The sequence below is a fragment of the Octodon degus genome, unplaced genomic scaffold, assembly GCF_000260255.1.
Source record: "Octodon degus isolate 3935 unplaced genomic scaffold, OctDeg1.0 scaffold00018, whole genome shotgun sequence".
Lineage (NCBI taxonomy): Eukaryota > Metazoa > Chordata > Mammalia > Rodentia > Octodontidae > Octodon > Octodon degus.
Window position 1 is genome coordinate 5,181,150 of NW_004524594.1, and position 14,444 is coordinate 5,195,593.

Below are 14,444 nucleotides of genomic sequence, written 5' to 3' on the forward strand. Positions count from 1 at the left end.
ATTATATATAAATTGTGTATACAACACATGTAAATATAATACAGACCTAAATTAGTACATGCGCATAATTTATTGTGGTTTTAATCTGATGCTTTTGTACTTAATTTCAATGATCACCAAACAGATGTTACTATGGTGTATTTTTATGACTACAAAATATATTAAAAGTGAATGTAGGAGCTGACGAAATAGCTCATCAGACTAAAGCACCTGCTTAGGCAAGCACAGGCAAGTGCAGGGACCATGGTTTGATCCCTGGCACCACATGACATGCCATCCCTGCCCCCAGAGTGGGCTGAGTGGCCCAGAGTTCAGGCTGGTGGCACATGCCGGTAATCTCAGCACTGGAGAGGCTGAGAGCAGAAGGATCACTAAGAGTTTGAGCTGTGTTGTGAGACCCCACAACAACCAAGTATAATTTTTAAAAAGTAAATGGAATAATGGACGATCAAATGTAATATAAGCACTGGTATGGTTTGGGTGCTGAACGTGTCCCAAAAGCCCAGGTGTTAAAGCATTGGTTCTCAGTTTGATGCTGTGGAGTGGTGTCAGAACCTTTAGGAGCATGGCTAGTGAGGGGACTTCAGAGCACTGAGAGTGAGGCTTTTGTGGGAGTTCTCTCTGGCCTTCTTTTTTTGCATCCTTGACACAATGTAAACAGCTCTGCTCCTTCACATGCTTCTGTCATAGTGTGTCAGTTCAGGCATAGCTCTGCAGAGCCAACTGATCATGATTGAAGGTCTAATGCTGTGAAAAAAAATTACTTTCTCTTTGTAGGTGAATAATCTCAAGCAGTTTGTTATAGTAGTGGAAAACGGACAAATACAAGTATCTTCAAACCTACTTTATGTTTACACCAGGTCAGTGCCAAAAATCTATATTAATAACATGCTCATTACAAACATTTGAATTTAAAACTCTTTTTAACATTTAACTTTTAAACTATTTCTAATGTATTTTGTTTTTTAAAAAAAGATTAACAGTTATGCTATTTAATATATTTTTCTTTTATAACTGGAAAATATAAGCTTAACATTCTCCCTTGGAATATTTTTTTTCTTAGTATTCACATAGATTGAGAAAATGAAATACTTTATATGTATCCTTCAAAAACTTTTTATAGTTACTTGAATATGAAGGGTTACTAGGAATAACAGAAGGACTATAGCAGGGAAAATCCCAGTACATTATAAAATATTATATTTCAGTGTGTTTTACAGACAATATGCAAAAACTTCAAGCCTTATAATTTAAATTTTATTGAAAATATTAGGTCTAGTCAGACACAAGATTAGGGCTTCAACTCTTCTGATTTCTAACCCACTGTGCTTCTGTCCAAGGTGCTCAATCTGGACAGATTGATGTTAAATTGTATTTTTTTTATTGGTCACTTACAGAGATTTATGTATTTCAACTCTTAAGGAAAAAAGGAATAAAGTTGGATAAGCTTTGGAAATATGGGACAAGATAGTGAAAGATACAAGCACTTTTATGAAAAAAACTTTTTTTGTATGATTCTGGAAGGAAAGATCACCAGGGAAATGATGAGATAATTGTGATTGTGTACTGCCCTGCATGGAGAAGAAGCCCAAGAGTGAAGCTCATATTAGATTTACAGGGCCTGGGATTACTTCAGATAGATGCAAGATTTGATAAGTTAGTATTTATTGGCATTGGGCAGGCTGTCACAATGTGGACTTGAGCATTAAGCAATGTCTTAAGAATGTACAAACCTACACATTAGGGTGGTGTGGAGGAGCCTGGAGAAGGATGAGTAATGACTATGGGGTGAAAACACTGGAGTTACCTAGAAACAGTAGAGAAAGAAATGACAACAGCAAAGGAATTGACATACAGCGTGAGGCCAGAAAATTCTGCATGGGACCGTGATTTATGGAGGGAGCTAATGACTCACCCTTCAATACAGCAACCAATGCCAAGAGCACGGATCTCATTAAGTCTAGTGGTGGCTGTGTTCTGCACACTGAGGAGTGTTGACCATGCCATCATGAAGCCTCCAACTAACAGATTCCTGGTGGAAGCTCATAGCCACCTGAGGTCAGGAGATCATCATTACAATAATGGCTGCAAAGGGGGAAGGACGTGTTCAGGGAACTTCAGATTTGTCTAATGGAGATCCACAGCCAACCATATATGCCTAATTTCCACAACCGAACAAATATGAGATGCAATTGAAAAAAAAAAAAAAAAGAAAAGGCTGAGGGCCTCAGTAAAATGCCACAATCCTTTCATCAGTTTTAGTCTGTTTTCTATCTGGTCCATGAAGTGGCCAACTCCTTAACAGAAAAGACCTGAAACTCTGCATAAGTTTCAGGTCTTGGTTCACCAGGTGAATATACAGATATAATTCCCATATTCTTTCCTAAGCAGGACAATGTGGTCATTGTCTTAGCCATATTTTCTCATCATTGGCGCAAAATGTCCAGCACTCACAACTTATAAATCTTTGTGTTTTTTTGTACCAGGGATCAAACTCTAGACTTTGTGCTTGCCAGGCAGGCACTTAAGGCTGCTGAGCTATCCCCCTGGTCCTACAGTACTCATAACTTAAAATAGGGAGGCTTTTCTTGGCTCACAGCTTCCCTAGGTTCAGTCCATAGCTGCCCAGTTCCAAGGTAGAAGCTTCATGGAGGAAGGGCCTAGAGGAAAAGCTCCTTCAGTCCTGGCAGCCAGGAAGTACAGAAAGAAAGGAGGAGCAAGGGACAAGAATACATACTTCCAATCATACTTCCAGTGATCCCTCTCTTCTGACCAGGTCCCAATGCTAAAAATTATGAGGCTTTTGAAGGGCACTTTAGATATGAAACATAATATTCATTACTCTAGTGTCTTAGCAGGCAGGAAAGAGGAATGAATATACCACGCAGGTGAAGAGATGGCAGAGGTCTGAGTTGATGTTAACATCTGAACCCGATAGCATCATTAGATACAGGAGGGGCTCAAAAATGGATTCCTCCTGAAAATATGGTCACAATAGTTCCATTGTGTCCTTGGGAAGACCCTAGACTTATTTTCTGCTTCCCCTATAACTAAGTGTGTTTTGGAATTGACATAGTTGGAATTTTGGACAACTCTCATTATTGGTTTGTGAGAAAAGACCTGTCCTGGTGGGCCAGGTGGAAGTCTCTGAAACTTTCCTTCTTAGCTGTGGGGCATCATACGACCCAATTCTGGAGCAGAGTTTGGTTCTTCTGGACAACCAAGTGATAATTAAGAAGGCCTGATGGATGCCACTGCCACAATGGGGATGATAAATCCAATGTATCTGAGCTGGACACTGGTATTCATGCCAGTGTCCTATGTTTAAGATCATATGAAGGGAACCTTTAACATACAGTTGAAATACCATGATTTAATTATATGAATTAGATGGCTTTGTATTTGGGTAAAAACTGAAAAATATGACAAGTAAATTAAAGCCACATTTTGTGATATGAATTTGGTGACAGGGACTGGGGAGATGGCTCAGTTCAATCCCTGGTTCCATAAAAGAAAAAAAAAAAGAATTTGGTGACAGTCCCTATGTCCCTATGTAGACCTCCAGTTCTCTGCTTTTCAGCTTTAAGCTCACTGGAAATATTTTCTCATAGGCTACAGGTGTTTAATGGGATGCGATCTCTGGTTCCTTGTCCCTCATATCAGTGAAACACACTTGCTTTATTGTGTCTCTATTCCCTGCACCCCGATTCTGAAATGGCACCCAAAACACAAGCTGCTGGAATATTGTATGGTGTCCTGCATTTCATTTCTTTCAGTGTTTACCACACTGCTCAGTCTGTTGCTATGTTGCTGAGGCCATTTGCATCATAGAGTTTTTCCACTTTGATAACACTTAGAATGGAAAGGGCAGTCCTAAACAAGTTAGTCCATTATCACTTAGAGTGGGAATCCTTGTGTGCTTTGTTTTAAACTGATTTCAGTATGAAGACAAGTGAAGAATGCAAAATATTGACGGTGGCTCTATCTTAAGTTTAGATGTAGTTCAAAATCATTGGTATATGTAGCATACCCAAGAGGGCACACTATTCCATCATGATGTAATAATTGTGTGACTGTAAATGCTTTTTAGACTTGTGCAACAAGCCTGGACATTCTTAGAGTTTGAAAGGTGGCATAGTCATAGAAGGGGAATATCACAGTCTAATGATTTATAAGCTGGGTCCTTTATTAATAAGTGTTTTAAAGTAGCTATTAGAAAAGTGATTTGATAGAGGTGAAAAGTTTTGACTTCAAATGATTTTGGATTTATTTTCTGAGCTTTACCTTATCTTTTTCCAATTTTATTCAAACAAGTGGAGATCTCCCTGGAAGGGGTGTTTTGAGGTGAGGAGGCATAACATCACAGTGGAAGGTCCATTTGTTATTCTTGATAGGTTCCCCTCTCTGTTTTGTACATCACGGCTCCCGAGTCTCTGTCCTTGGTACTGATTCCAAAGCAGACAACCTAATGCTAGGCTCCGTGCATGACAAATGATTGTAGTTTCATGTGCATCTCTTTTCCTGCGGATTGCTGTCCCTGAAACGGGGAAGTGAAATAGCTCAATTAACAATTGTTTTGAACATTCATTTTTGGACTCAAGGATATTTGGTTAATTTTACAGTTGGCATTAGCTGGAGTCATTACTGATGTCTCCTGCATAAATTATGGCATATTCAAAATGTGAACATTCTCATTTCAGTGGAAGCAACTCAAGTGGAAAACTGAAAATCCCCAAACAGAAAATTAGCAAACATTTGTTCTGTCACAGCTCAAGCATGTGGTGTTCTTTTCTGCCCTGAACAAAATTATCTCGGCCTTCTAACCAATGCATGCAGTTATTTTACAACATCCCAAGGGAAAAGCACCCTGTGGCTATCAATGAGCTGATTATTTAATCATGAAAGACAAGGGCTTAAATAAGGGAGATAAAAACATCTTTAGTAAGAGTCACCAGGGACACCAGAATTTGGAGAGTTTTTGCATAACTCCTCCCCACTCAATATTTGAGCATCATGGATGCTGGGATGATCTAGAGAAGGGGCACATGTGAAAGCTGACACTGCATGGGAGAGCAGCTTCTGGTCTCAGCTTTGAATTTTTCCAATGAGTTGATATTACTCAGTTTGAGCCAAGAGCATGGACCAAAAGAAACTTGTAAATGTCAGATTATTTTTGTTTTTGCTTTATTTAATGGAACTATTTTTATTGCCATATATAATTTATATATTATATATTGTCAATATAATTTATAATGTTGCCATTATAATATTATCATTCTGGATCCTCATTTTTAAAACTCTTTTTTACTCTTTTTGTCTTCTAGGTATGGGTAGTGGTCAACATACAGAGAAAGAAGAGAGATGATACTTGTCTTTGAATTCAAAATTATTTTTGAAGCACAAGGAGGAGATAAATATCTAAGCATGCAGTGTGTGTGTTGCATTAAACAGCCTTTCCTTTCTGTTTTTCATTTTTGTTTTTGTTTTCTGAGCATCAAAGAACAAAGTTTAGCCATATGTTTTGGTGCATGCCTAAAATCATAGCACTTGGGAGGCTGGGACAGGGGGATTGCAAGTTCAAACTCAGCCAGGGTATCTTAGTAACATAGCAAAATTCCACTTTTAAATAATTTAATTGATAAATTAAAAGAGGCTGTGGATGTGGTTCAGTGTGTCCAGGGACACCCCCCCCCGCGCCAAATCCAATAGGAAATTTGGGAGCAATCCCATATAAGTAAGAGTATGTCACTACGGTAGTCAGGTAAGTTATGGGGCTGGTTATGGGATGACAGAAGGCACATGATTGCGGAATGGGTCACTGTGAGTTCTTGTTCCTTCCTCACTGCCAGACCCTCCAATTATGAGGGAAAAACTGGTTAAAAAACCTCACCAAGTTTTGGAGAAACAAATGATCTGTACCCTATCTTTAGGGGAAGTCCAGGAATATAAGTCTCACATTTTCTTTATTCTGAGACAGCATGTGAAGCCATTATGGGAAGAGCAACGAGCATTATCTGGGAACTAAGAGGAAGCAAGACAGAACTAGGCCTCTCACATGCCTCAGGGTGGAGTAGGGGAACTTCAGAGAATTGGGCAAGACCAGGCAAAGGCCAGGAGAGGCTAACTGCTCCATAGGACTGTGGATGCAAGGGTGAGAAGGAACTTTTGTGGATGATCATGCAGCTTAAAAGAGAACCAGGAATTTTCTGTCTCTTTCCACAAAGGCCACATGGTGCAGAAGCCCTTCTACTATGCTCCTAAAGAGCTGAACATCTTGAACTGCCCAAAGTCAAGCCTTAGTTGACTGAATCTGCTGATGGTAGATTGAGTGCACCTGGAAATCCCAAGATAAAATTTCTTGTACTAGGTGGAAAAATAGATGTTTGAGGCAAAAATCTAAGCGTGGTGGTAAGTAAAATGTAAGAATATTGGATTTCTTAAATATTTGTATTTGTGGCCTTTGAAATTCACAATCAACTAAGATGGATTTAATATTCATGTAGCAAGCATTCTAACTTACAGCTAAAATTTCTCTAAAACCCTTTCCTCTTCTCTCTTTGCCCTATTGCAGCAGTGCCATTTCCTTTAACTCTGAGATCCCTCAAGGTTCTCCTTGTTCTTTTTGTAGTGTTTATCACTTCTCTTTTTTTTGCAGTAATTATACATATATTGTAAGTGTATCATTTATGCATTATAAAAGAGTTGCTGAAGTTAAGTGAATGGTCCATGGGAAACCCCACGCCAGACCTCACATTTCTTTGCTTCTATTACTCTACATTGTTAGTCCCTTTCACAGTCCTGGTGTGGTATTTGAACCTCTTTATATTCTTTTAAAAAGTATCAGAGGCATGACCAGTCCAGGTCCCAGTAAATCAGTTTCCCAGGCAAACAGTCTTTCCTTTTTTACTCTTGTCTTCCTCCTTCCTCTCCTTTCAAAGGCTGGGCCTCTTTTTCTTTCTCCACTCTGCATCTTTGAGAAGAGTCATCTTAAAGCACATGGTGCTCTAGTTCATCCCTTTCTACTTTTTGTTCCAGTGACTGATGTAGCCTGCTCAATGATATCCAGAAAATAATCCTGCACTGAGTCCCATTTGATGGAGGATCTTCTGGGTAATTGATTTTTCAACTCCCTTGTTTCCTTATTGCATGAGGTCATCCAAGGCAGAGTCAGAACAATGCTTTTGTATAATGAATAAAAATATTGGATGAAAGAGTAATTAAGCTGTCAGCTCATAATGATTATCTCTCGGGATGCCTCAGGAGGGGGTTACTATTTATTTGTATTGACCCTAGTAGATACACCAGAGGACACTATTCTCCCAATAACCATCTGCAGTTGCTAATTAATAAAACTAATTGTAATAGTCATTACAGTTGCGGGAATGCTGTTTTTTCCCTGCTGACTGTACCTTTAGTGAATGAGTGAAACATCAACAAGGCCAATGATTTGCTTCTGAGTACACAACAAGAAGCAACTTCACTAGCTGCTCTCTGCACATTGAGCCTTTCATGCCCTTATTATGTCCTGTTCCTGACTTTCAGAGTTTATACCAAAGTCTTTATGGGAGCTGTGCCTGTGAGCTGAGGTGGGTATGTTGAGCAGTGAAGGAGAGAAGGAACAAAGCAGACAAATAGGCAACACTTGATGACAACCAGCTTTTGCCCTCCTGTCCATAATACTTTTATTCCATCCACCTGTATCTTGGAAATCAATCATTTTTTTAGCACTTTGTGGACCACCACTTTCTTGGACCCTACCACTTTGGTTTGCTTTTTTATAAATTGTGGATCAGGGCATTGCTGCTTGATTTTTAGGTCCGACCCTTTCTTCGTCATATATTAACAGTGTGCCTTTGAAAAAATTATTTCCCAGTCCACATGGTGGATTGACAACTGGTGGTCAACTTGTAAGGCCCAAGTGAACTGAATCAGAGTGATGCTGAGCATGCAGGGCCCAGCTGAGCATTGTTGTCAGCAGCTTAAAGCAGAACTAGAGGGGAAGATAGCGCTGTAATCCTCCTGGAGAAGCTTCTCATGCTGGTTTTTTTCTGATATGAACTCAGATGTTCTAATCATCAGAAGAGCTCAGAACTTTTTGTCACTAAGAATGGCTATGGTTCATTTTGGGAGAGCTCCGGACCTTACCTTGAGATCAATTCCTAGCTCCAGAGGGGAAGATGGTATTCTGTTCAGTATTCTAGAAAGCCAGGATTGTCACACTGGCTTTCCTGATGCGAACTCAACTGTTCTCATCTTGAAAAGACTTTGAGACTTCATTGTTGCTGAGGATGGTGGCTATCCTCCAGAGCTTCTTTTTGGAGAGCTCTGGTCTTTGCTTTGAGTTCTACTTCCTGGATCCAGTGAAGAGCCCTCACCCTGCTGGCACAGATCCTTCAACCCACTGGCTCAGACTTTCCAGCTTCTGCCATTGACCTTTAGGACTTCTCAGCATGAATCCTCAATATGGACTCACATATGGTATGCTTGTGGGTTCGTGGCCTCTGATTGGACGTGTGGGAGGCAGCACCATGGGCTCCATGTCTTTAGCTGGCCTCATGCAGGACATTGTTGTGGGATCCAGACCTTCACCTGGATTCTTTGTGTCTTTAGTGTGTGGACAAATTTTCTGCATTCTTTTTTACTTGACTCTTTGGGTGACTACTATAAAATAATCCTATAAATTCTGTGTCCTGTAGTAAGGTTTTTTCCCTGTAAACCCTGAGTACAATACTTATGTAAGTCTCAGTTTGCTCAGTCATCGAGCGTGAGGGAAGCCGTGGATCTCTGCAGTTTTTCCCCCTGTCACCTGGCTGCCTCTGCCTTTGCCATTAGAGTGAAATCTCAATGAGTGAATGAGATTATGACTGCAGATGACTTACAAGTGGATGATGTCAAACTTTCTATGAAGCTTGATATTTTTCTTAGAGTCATTTTAATGCTAGGCTTTGCTAACTATGCACTGCCCTGTTATTTTCACATAAGTGCAGACTTTGTTAAAATCATTTATATTTTGTGCAAGAAAGACCCCAAATCCACTTGTTGGTTTTTAAAAAAACCTTTTGCTTATTTATTTATTTTTATTTTGGCTAACTTGGTCAGGTTCTAAACAAGTGGCAAAATGCTGATCACTGTTGCTGCTCCTGACACCAAATTCAGGTGTTAGTGAAGGAATGCTGGAGTTCTTCATGCTCTCAGTACACAACTCTAAGTCATTATTATTTGTTAGCAGCCTGATATTGCACCATACTTTCAAAAGTCAAATAGTCACACTGTAGTGTACCAGGAATTGAACTCAGGACCTTGCATTTGCCAGGCAGGTGCTTGTGCTTCTGAGCTATCTCCCTGGGCCTTACATTATATTTTTTTCCTTTCTTTAAGAAAATCATTTGGGAAGCAATTATGCTGATAGACATGGTGGTTTCAAATTTTATAGAGTGAGAGATAGTGCATTTGAATTATTCACCACATAGTGGGATGCTTAGTAAAACAGCATTTATGAAGGTGATTATTAAGCACAAAGATTTATTCAGTGACTACTCCGCACCTGGAATTTTATAGGTATTGGGGATAAATGGATGCGTATTTCTCCCACTGCGGGGTGTTTAGAGTCCTTTTTGCTTTGTTATATCATTTAAGGACTTCCTTTCAGTTACCAACCTGTCTGTTGGGACAGTCTCTTCATTGTTTAGTACAGAGTAAGATGCAGGCAGCCTGGCCTAAGGCTGAGTTAGACTCTGTCTCATCTTCTTGAAGCCTCACCCACCCTCTTTTGTCTAGAAGACCCATGCCATCTATTACTTATTCAGCTTTTCATCTACAACAATATCTTTTAAAATCCAGACTCCAACATTACCTTTCACCTACTATTTCCTAGTTAAAATTCCTATACTGTCATTGGTACTTCTATCTGAGCAATGAGAACAAAATTGCTATGAGTCAATTAATCTATCAAATATGACTCAAGGGGCAGGAAGGAATTAGCTGATTTCTACATCTATTTCTCCTTTTCCCAGGTTGGTCAGTAATCACTTATTCATTCTGATAGAGATTAAGGACACAATAGAAGGACCATAGAGTACTAGTCCCTATTTTCAAAAAATTATATATTAAAATATTAAAAAAGTTTGGTGCAAGTCAGAGAATAGAATAAATGTTTCCCATTTTGCTACTTCCTCATCACCTTAGGTCATCATCTCTGAATATTCTAATCATGATAGCTTTGTGGAAAAAAACAACACTAAACAAGTTGTATATTTTTGTTCCTGATCTAGCAGCATGACCTTAAGTCTGCACAGGATGCAAAAAAGTCTTATATATATTTAAATATACCCAAATATGCATATAAAAGATATTCTTCTATTTCTCCTTTAAAAATCTCTGGATTTATTTTTTTTTAAATGTCAAATGTGACCTACTTAGCTGTAAATGTAATTTAAAATAGTCTACGTTACTTGAAGGGACCAAAACTTCAGGGCAAAGGAAAAGAAATACTTCAGTCATTATATTAGGCAATGCTGGAAGGAGAAGAGATTTTAAGGAAAGTTTTCTGGCTGAGGGCACAGGATTTGGACTCACATAAGATGACAAAATCCCACTCTATCCTAAACTGACATGTGATCTCAGACACACAGATACAGTACATTCACTCAAGGTCATTGAACTTCAAGCTTGTAGGTGCTGTCATATCTGAGTCAAAGTTCTGTCATGAGTTTCCAATGTGAAAATGTAAAGCATTTAGTACAATTGTTAGCATGTGGAGAGTGCCAGCGAATGCTCACGCTCCTATTTTATCAGTGGGAGATCCTGACCGTAAAAGAGGCTCTTCACTTATCTATGAATACAGCAGGCTGATGCTGTGAAGTCCAGTTCTTCTTCCATGCTATGCTGATATGTACAAAGTCAGCTTCACCATGTGTATATATTAAAGAATAAATTTTACTGTGCATATTTAAAGCATACAAGATGATGCTATGAAATAAACAGAGATAATTATAAAAAGGTTTACTGTAGTGAAGCAAATTACTCTATCTACCATGTCACATAGAGGTCCAGTTTTCATGTATGTGTGACAAGAGCAGCTATTATCTATTTATTTAGTAAATGTTCCAAACAGTACAGTAGCTGTCTAGGCTCATTTCTGTGCCTGGGGCTACATGTTCCTTGACCTACATGGCTTATCCTCCCTCCCCCACCCTGGGCTACCACTATTCAAGTCTATCTTTTTATACTTCACTGTCATTGTAAAACATTTCCAATATAAGTGAAATTGTGCAATATAACTTTTCTATGTCTGGCTTATTTCACTCATTAAATAGTCTCCAGGTTCATCTGTCTTGAGGCAAATGGAGGGACTTTACCTCTTAGGGCCAAATAATATTCTGTAGTATATGCATCTAACCCCTATTTCTTTATCCATTTGTCAACGGACACTTAGCTTGTTTCTATCTCTTAGCCTATAGTCCTGCCGTGGGCATGGGTGTGCAGTTTATCTTTATGAGGTAATTATTTAATTTCCTTTAGATGTGCATTCAGAAAAGGGATAATAGGGTTATAAACAAGTTCTATTTTCAATTTTTAAAGAAACTCCATACTGTCTTCTATGATGATTGTACTAACCTACTTTTTTTCAACAATGCAGGAAGAGTCCTTTTTCTCTACATTCTTGTGAACATTTGTCTTCATGGCTATGGAAATTCCAATTGTTATGAGGTAACATAACACAGTGGTTTGTTTTGTATTTCTCTGATGATCAACAATCTTCATGTAATTATTGAATATATATATATATATAAATATATATATATATATATATATATATATGCCATGGAGTTCTATGAATTCTTTGTAAATTTTGGATACTACCTTTTGTCAAACATACAGGTTGGGGCCAGGGAGATAGCTCAGTAGAATAAGCAAGCACAGGGTCCTGAGTTCAATCCCTGGTACCACAAAAAACCAAAAACAAAACAACAAAACAAAAACAATCCCCCAACAGCAACAACAACAAAACCATACAGGTTGAAAACAATTTGATCAATCGGGATGCTGATTTTTTCCTTTAGTTGCTTTCTCCTTTGCTTCTCAGAAGCTTTGTAGTTTGATGTATTCCCAGTGATTGTTGTCTGAGCTTTTGATGTGAAACAAAAAATACTATCACCAAGACAATGTCAAAGATCTTCTCTCCTATGTTCCTTTTTGGAGTTTTATGTTTTAAATATTATGCTTTTTGATTCACTCTGAGTTGATTTCTGTATCGGGTGTAAGTCCAGTTCAATTCTTTGCAGGTGCATATGTAGGCTTCTCAGTATTTAGGGTGGACATTTTCTATCGTGTTTTCTTGGTGCCCTTGGCAATTTCAATTCACCCTTATATATTTGTACTTGTTCTTGTGTTCCCTCTTCTACTGCTCTGTGTCTATGTTTTTAAGCTTGTATCATATTAGAACCATATTTCTTGAACTAAGTACTTCTTTTGGGGTTTCAAGTTTATTACACATAGATCTGTGGAAAGTTTAGGCCTGTCTTGAACCCAGCAGAATTGCCTCCATGGATGTGTATCTGGTTATCTACATGTGTGCATCAGTGTACCTGTTTCTTCGTTAACAAATATCCACAGTCCTGGATCTGATCTTCCTTTTCAATCCCTCCTAGAATAAAGCAGGAATTACTTACTTTGCAGGGACATTTTATTTAAAATCCTTCTTCTGTTCAAGGAAAAAAAAAAGTAGAAAGACAAACTGGGACCTGGAATTTTTGTAGTAGTTTGACTTCACAGGCCTGTTAAATCCTTTCAGGATGGCTTTTATAGAAGAACATCAGGATGTAGATGCTCTGTGGACATGGTACATACCTGGGGCATTTTCCTGTGGGCCTGTGGTTTCCAAACTGGACTACAGAATAGAGTTACAGGAAAGGCTTCTCAGGGATAGAGCAACAAGCCCTGTCCCAAGATTTTCCAGGTCTGTAGCCTGATCTTTGGCTTTTCATACAGAATAAGTTTATAATAGTGCTGCTCCTGCATGGCTAGGAGCCACACTTTCAGCATCCTTGCTTGGATCCTCACCAAGGAGTACAACCCAATGCAAAGAACAATACCAGAAGAGCCTTGTAGGAATTAATATTTGTGGAATTAATTTAACAATCCAAAAGGTATCACAAAAGAACTGAAATATTTCTTTATAGATGGTGTAGAGTGCCAGGATAAATCATGTGATGAATTACTCTGCAACGAGTTTTACTCTTGTTGAAAGATTGAGACGGTATTTATCAAACCCTAGAAATTCAATCTCCATTCTCAAAGGATAGGATTTTCTTTAGACAGGCCATAAGAACATGACCTTTGCCCTTCTGTGTTCAAATTGTGGTCTGAAGTTTATTTATTTTTCCTAATATTGAGCAACATTACGCTTGTCTAAACAATGGGCATATTAATACTTAGTATTTTATTATTTAAAAGAATTTTTTGATACAGGGTCTGGCTATGCAGTTCTGCCTGGTGGTGATCCTCCTATCTGAGTCTCCCTAGTACTGGGATTGCAGGTGTGGACCATCGTGCCAGTGTGCTAGGGGATCTGGGCCTGGCACTGCATGTGGTACCAGGGGTTGAACTCAGGACCTTGTACTTGCCAGGCAGGCCCTTATGCCAAGAAGCCACCTCCCCAGCCCTTAATACTTAATCTTTAATGGCTACTGTGAAGGATTACTGCAGTGCTTGAGTGAAAGTAGGGACAGAATAAAAAGTCATTATTTATGTCATTGTTCAACAAAGTGGTTTCCTTCTTTGCTGTCACTTGTTTCCAGAGTGCTGAATGAGAGGATATGAACCCATGGTTGTCTCCAGGCTAGCCACCCAAATGACTTTCCTTCTAGTCTAATTTTGTAGCTACAATGGATATGGTCCCATTTCAAAATCTTATTTGATTTAATGTTCAGCTGAATCATTGTAGTAATTCCATACTTCAATCCATTCAGTGTCCTTGTAGTGCAGACAAACAGGTCTGAAAGAGCTCATTCCATGTGGAAAAATGTCTCAATCGCATAAAGTGATGAAAATCATTACTCAGACCACCAATTGTTCACACTTTTGAGGATCACCAAATTAAAATAAAATGAACCAAAATTATGATGGGAATTGGAAAATCTGACAAAAGCCATTTATTTATCGGATTATTTTCCAATAGATATATATTTACAATATATGGGATTTTCTGCAGCATTTTTGCTCATATAGACCTTTTGTCTAATGTAGTAACTTCAGTGCCTCTACTCGTTTTAGAGGCAACTCTGCACAATTCACTGATTCACTAATTTGCCTTTAAAATATAAGGCCCTGAACTAATGGTAAATGTGTGTAGACAACCATCTTAATTGGTAAATATTACCTTGACTTAAATGGCCTGTCCTGTTTTTGATTCCTAAGACTTCATTATTCTAGGATTGGTGTCA